Source organism: Ruditapes philippinarum, unplaced genomic scaffold (genome assembly GCF_026571515.1).
Source record: "Ruditapes philippinarum isolate M1 unplaced genomic scaffold, ASM2657151v2 ctg4123_1_1_1_1, whole genome shotgun sequence".
In the NCBI taxonomy this organism is placed as follows: Eukaryota; Metazoa; Mollusca; class Bivalvia; order Venerida; family Veneridae; genus Ruditapes; species Ruditapes philippinarum.
The window spans coordinates 294,174-300,866 of NW_026861050.1; the positions used below are offsets into that span (position 1 = coordinate 294,174).

Below are 6,693 nucleotides of genomic sequence, written 5' to 3' on the forward strand. Positions count from 1 at the left end.
ACTAGGATTTTTTATTCAAATTTTCGCGCATTGATGTTATCAATTATATAATAATTCAGGGACTAACATATTTTTCGCACACTACTTAAATTTCATTGTAGTGATAACATTTTGAAGTCGTCGGCAAGACGAACTGTATATAACTGACTGCTTCTATCGTTACTTAAATTTCGAAGAATTGTCACTTTAAACATCCTATATCTACGTGGAAAGCGCTGACCGGTGAAATTAAAAATATGTTAATGTAACAAAGCTTCCAGAAACAATTCACGTAACGCAGAAAACGTCAGCTTTTATATGATTAAATGACTTTCACTCCGGATCACGGCAGTAAGTCACATTGACGTTACCAGAGCATAGTTCAGTCAATCGAACTCGGGTCGCCCGATTCACAATTCAACGCTCTAACTGCAAAACTGATTGGAAATTTTGTTACTTATATAAAGTCGACATGGTCAGCAGTTCGTCAGGGTCAGTTTTAAAGTTATATAGCATTGTTTAAAACAAATAATCGGGACACTACATGTATGTCTCTTCCGATGTTTATACGTTGTCACCCCTGTACGGAATTAGACCCAGCTAGCCCGTTGTAATCTAGAAAGAAGTTCTTTTAAATTTTGAATTGGCCTATTTCAAGCCATCACAATTGATACTGGTTATATTTCATGTATAATTTTAGTAATTGTGTACTGAGTACTTTAAACGTTGTTTTTTTATGTTTTTTTTGTAGGATTTCATTTCTGGATGGAAGGTTTCAGGAAGTACTATAGACAAGAAAACACATCAGTTGCTATTTGGAATATTCTATAGTGATTGCAGAAATTAAAAGCTGCAGAAAATTCCAAGGGCTAATGTATTATTTTTTGTGCTAAATTTACTTGGACTGCATTGGTGGTTAAAGCAATGGCCATGAAGTTCCGGTACCGTATATGCTTTGTCCAGAATAAAGCCTTAAATGTGATGGAATTACTATAGGATATATATAGTACGAAAATTCAGTGGGCCGTCTCCATACATGTAGTACGACTGTTGTCGACAACTTAAACTGTTGTCCCGTTCGTCCCGTTCGTCCATTATCACGTGTTAACAATGGTCATGTTAGAATAACGGGTAACCGATGGCGACTATAAATAAACTACGTCTATAAATGGAATCAATCAACTATTTACTGACCCAGTCGAGTGTTATCGATTATTGAACAGCTTATAGACGGGGTATGTACTTAAATCGTACGGTATTGTAATTGTAATAGCGGTATCGATTTTGAAGGATTAACAGATTTTTCTTTCAAATTTGTACATATTTAACGTTAAAACAGGATAGAAACTAAAAATGGATATAAAAATACAGGTATGTTTAAAATTATTTTGATTTTTTGAAAAAAGAATATCAGATATTCAAAATTACAATTCTTTGTTTATCTGTTACAGCCTACGTATGATCAATCCAAAAATCTCGGTTTTTTGTTCCACAAGTCGCGTCAAGTAAATTCATTTACTAGTGGGCTATATTAGGCAATTATATAGCAAACACAAGATACGGAGATTTCAAAACCCCAAAAAGGGTAAAAGAAAACTTAATTAAGCTATGAAATTTCGACGAATGGGGCCATAAATAAAATAAAAACTGTTTATGCACGGGCAACGGGCCCGTATAATTTAAAAGGGGGAAAAACTGGGGGAATAGAGTCTGCCCACGGAACGAGTGTCCGGCACGACCGTATCGTCTAATCATGGTATACACTGTTTGCTAACAGTTAAATACTAATGGTTTCTTCAGTTCATGTGTGATTTTTGTTCTTTGATCAATTCAGGAGTGATTATTAACTTGAATAAGTAGAGGATATTCAATATTCTTTTATATGAATACAGGACTTATTTCATTGAGGTATGAAAATAAACATTTTATGAGTGACGGTAGCCACGAGTGAAATCTGATAATTTCATAAAAATATATTTTACAGTGAAAATAGGAAGTGAAACTTATTTCATCAATATTCCTAGTTCAGTATTCATATACATAGTATATAGAGTATATATAGTTAAGAACAATATTATATCGCATGATGTCTTATGTTTAATTGTAACAAAGAAACGAACATTTTACTCTTTTTGCTCTATTCAATCATGTGCTAAAATCACTTTACATAAATAACCATTTCACATAGACCAGATTTATCTTGACTTTACCTAAAATATTGTAAAAATGAATAGTAATTGTAACAATTATTCAGTGTAAGATTCTTTACATCATATGTTACCACATATTGTTTGATGGAACGACATCGGTCGTGTTGCTTTTCATACGATTTCAGTGCTAGATCTGTGAGATATTTATTGTATCATTCATTATTAGTGTTACTTCTAACATAACTATAAAATCAGCATAAATTGACATTAAAATATATTTGATTTTCACATCTGACACAAATATTTGTAGTTTATTATAATTTTGCTTGAAGCTGCAATCATATTTCTTCATGTATATAGTAATTATGATAAAGTAAACAGTGTTCACCGAACCGAGCCACTCTAATCAATCGTCGGGCCTCTCCGTCAAACTTCGGATAAGAAGAGCCGATTGTCTATTGCCTTGAGTTGCGATTGACGGAAAGAGCCGAGAAGTTACGATTTCCCTTTTCTTTACTGAATATCAATATCCGTAGTTTGACGGAAAGGGCCGAGAAGTTGCGATCTGGCTTTTCCCAAATTGTCACGGCATGATTTTGTGTCAATACATGTACCGTGGCCTTCATAAAAACCTATTATATCATACTTCAACCTTGACATAATGAAGTTGTTGACATGTTGTGACACTGTTATCTGTTTAGACTCCCAAACTCAAATCTTACTTTCAGCTAAACTTATAAGACTCTAAAATAACGCCTTGTATTACATAATGACGACACGACATAAGATCATATGTCAACATTTATTTTAAGACTTTTGAGTTGATAATGATTACTGATAATGTAAAAATAAAAAAGATGTTATAATAAAATTTCACAGTGAAAATTATAAAACTATTACTTCACAACAACAAAAAAATAATAATAAAATAAGATAAAGTACAGCAGACAACAACAACCTCCACCCACCCCTCTCACCCGACCCCCCCCCCCCCCCAAAAAAAAAAAAAATGGAAAAAAAATAACCACAAAAACAGTAACAACAACAAAAACAACCCAACATGGAATAGTTTTTCATAAAACGACACAACGTTGGACTCAGATCTATGATATTTTAAAGGGATATATATACTGATCAGTGCCGGTGACATTATATTGGGACTTCCAGAATGCTTATTGAAGATACTAGCGACACAATATTATATAATTGAACAACAAGTAGCGAGTATTTGTGGGTGTGACTAATCAGTGATGTAAAACTGTCTGTTATAAACCCTGAACTATAAATAGCATGCAGTGTTAACCTGCAGAGAGAATGTAAACAAAAACAGCTGATTTTACACAGGAGAGGTTTAATGGATGTTTTATATAACTCAAAGATTAATTAAAGATCTTGTCCAGATATTATTTTTGAAGTCAGTTGTTTTTGTTTTTTTTCACTGGAATGCTGTATGTGTCCTTCATCAAGTCAGACAATTATATCAAAATCCAAAATATGTGCCTTACATGGGGCATTTCTTTTAGGAACAACCTGCTAAAAATGTTCTTGACAGGAATTTAAAATATTTTTAAACCGTTAATGTATAAAAATTTTATGCATATGCAACATTTAGTTTGATTAACATTTGTGAAATGTAATTTTTGACTACAAGATATGTACAACAAAATATAGTGTAAATGAAATATACCTGGAAGTTACTTTTACTGTTTTCATGAAGTTTAAACCATTCAAATATAAGTTAAATCAGTACTTTGAAATTTTAAAAAAAAAATCATAGCTTAGTGGATTATTGTAAATTTGTTGGATTTGATAAAGCAAGTCAGTAAAAGTTATTGTTTTTTTCAGCATTCCAATGTGTCCTCTGCTGAAAATCTCCCTCCCTGAAATATATATCGTCTGCTACAAATCTCTCTCCCTGAAATAAACACTGCAACGTGCTTCTGTTTACTACTGAAGGTTCATGACCTGTACTGATCACATGGCTCCTCCCAGGCAAATTCAAATTTCAAATTTGACAGCCAGTATTTTTTTCCAGAAATACACTTAACAAAGTTATATTTTGAATAATTTTGGTCAATCTTTATCAAAAATATCTATGCCTACAAACATGCCAAGTGTTGTTTTAATGCATTTGGTAATTAATCTTTAATCTTTGAAAAAGGGTCCCTGAAGTGAAGCATGCATAAAATTAATAAGAAACCTGCCCTAGCGCCATCTGCTGGCTTTTATAGTCCAGTTGGGCCTTTAAGCATACATATGCAGCGTTTGTAAAAGTAAAATTTGGCAATTATTATAAGAGATATCTTCCCAACATTTTAATGCGAAATAATATGTATTCAGAATAAATTATGTTTATAGAAACGATAGACTCTTTTTGGTAATAAAATATCTCCATTTATTACATTTCAGTAAATATGATAACAACTTGAGACCTAAACAACTGCATATCTGGTAACTCCGATAACCGACTCTCTGCGTAGACACACCCATACAGTGTTACATCGGTCACGTGATCACTACGTGATCTCATTCAACCACCGAATCTCACGAAGCAAGACCAAGAAAGATGGGAATTGTAGACTCTTTCAGTCGTCTTCGATCTTTTCTCATTTACTGGTACTTCCAGTACGAACTAAATACCGCATTGTACATGCTCGAACCTGCAGAGAAGACTATAGTCAGTATCCTTTTTATTTGCCGCTTGAATCGGGTGACCCGGGTTTGATTCCCGGACGGCACATATCATTTTAGTTGTAATTAATCTACGGTAATTCGCACTGTACCTCTGCTCCGGCATGTTCAGAAGTTATCAGTTCCTTCCAAAAGTCAAGTCTCTAGTACGGGTGAACTGCGTGACAGCCTGCCCTGAAACGATGCGGTTGCTGAACTATGGTCTGTTGAATTCAAAGTGACTAACTGCCGTGGTCCGGACGGTAAACTACCCAGACCTTCAGCAGTTTACCCTGTATAGTATAATATATATCAATCCATGATCAATCGCTCGATCGAATGATTAATCCATGCGTCAGTTGGTTGTGTCCCGTCGTTCGTCGGTCGGTCCATCCGTTCGTCAGTCAGTCGATTAAAGCGGACACGATAGTATGCATTGTTAATTGTAAGGAATGAATGTTTACAGTTTGTGCTATTAAACGTTTTTAAGGTACTGTAAATATAAATGCTGATTTATAAAGTCACTTTATCTTTTATTGTCAACTGTATTAGATACACCAATATTATAGTCATTGGCAAATCTTAATTTTCTTAATCTTTATTTCACATAGTTTAAAACGTAATCAATGGAGTTCTAGCGTTTGCACTGTGTGACCTCTTGAAATAAAACATTTTCATTTTTCTAGTCCACTTTTCTTTATCACCTACATTTATTGAAACCCGTCTAATATTGCTTTCACCACAGTAAAATATAACAAAATGGTGGAGTGAAATAAATTTAATAAATTAAATTTCTAATGAAAACTCGATTTTGACCTTGACCTAAACTTCAGATACGATAGCTGTTGCCATTGTTGGGCTAATTTTGTTTGCTGCTTTGACCTATTTACCAGGTCACCTGATCATGATGATCCACTTTCTACAGGGAACACATGAAAGCACGAGTTCCTGATATTCTACATGTAGGGGGATATGGCAGTGTACTCAATATAGAAATCATGTACGTGAAATTGTGAAAAAACGTGAACTATGAATTCGAACATTGGTTTAAAAATATGACCATGATGGCTGGTGAAAAAATGAACAAAATTCATGTTATTAACATATGACAAATGTTTGTAATTAATTTATATGTTTGCTCTGACTTTCTGTGTCATTCAACCATATATGTGATAATCCTTCCAAAAAAGTTAATTCAACAAAAGTTCGTAACAAAAATCGGCAACATGTATTGAACCGATCAGATCAGGTGGTATATAAAATATTAAAATGCCACCACTTTCCGATCAGATACGGAAAGTAACGAAGATTGTCGATTTTTTACGAGTTTTGTCGGATTACATTATAATGTACGTTGTTAACCAGCAAGTTATGTTGTCATTCATGTGATAAATATGTTTGCATATCTAAGTCTTTGAATTGTGTTGAGCTTAAATGCTTCCATTAATAAATTGAGAACATTTGTTTAATTTTCGTTAAGCGTTTGTAATTTAAGAGAGCTCGCATCTTTTCACTTATTTAGGATTTACATGTACTTATTTTTTTCATGATAACTGACACATTTCGTTATGCAGGTACATGTACTTTCATCTGGCTATTGTTTAATTTATTATTATCATATTAATATGATTTATTTTCTATGTACATAAACATTTTTCATTTAACACATTATAATACCGTCTCACACAGTCAGCAAATATAATTATGTAATTCATTTTGCATTGAAAATTTCGTCATTAAAATGACATTATATATTGAATGGCTTGTTCGTTATTATTTTGAACCACTGTATTACTTTTAAGGCACATTATCAATGAGAAACGAATAATGTTTTACTTCATTAGAAAAGGCACAAATGAAAAGCATAACGTTTAAATAAATAATGGTTTCAGAA

General features: G+C 33.1%; 1 long non-coding RNA gene across 1 annotated transcript; it reads left to right on the forward strand.

The window, feature by feature from the left end:
• Positions 1–1,208: 1,208 nt before the first annotated feature.
• LOC132714381 (uncharacterized) lies at positions 1,209–6,268 on the forward strand. Its single transcript, XR_009623553.1, has 3 exons — positions 1,209–1,350; positions 4,539–4,810; positions 5,633–6,268. It is a non-coding gene; the product is annotated as an uncharacterized LOC132714381 (long non-coding RNA).
• The last annotated feature ends 425 nt before the right edge of the window (positions 6,269–6,693 follow it).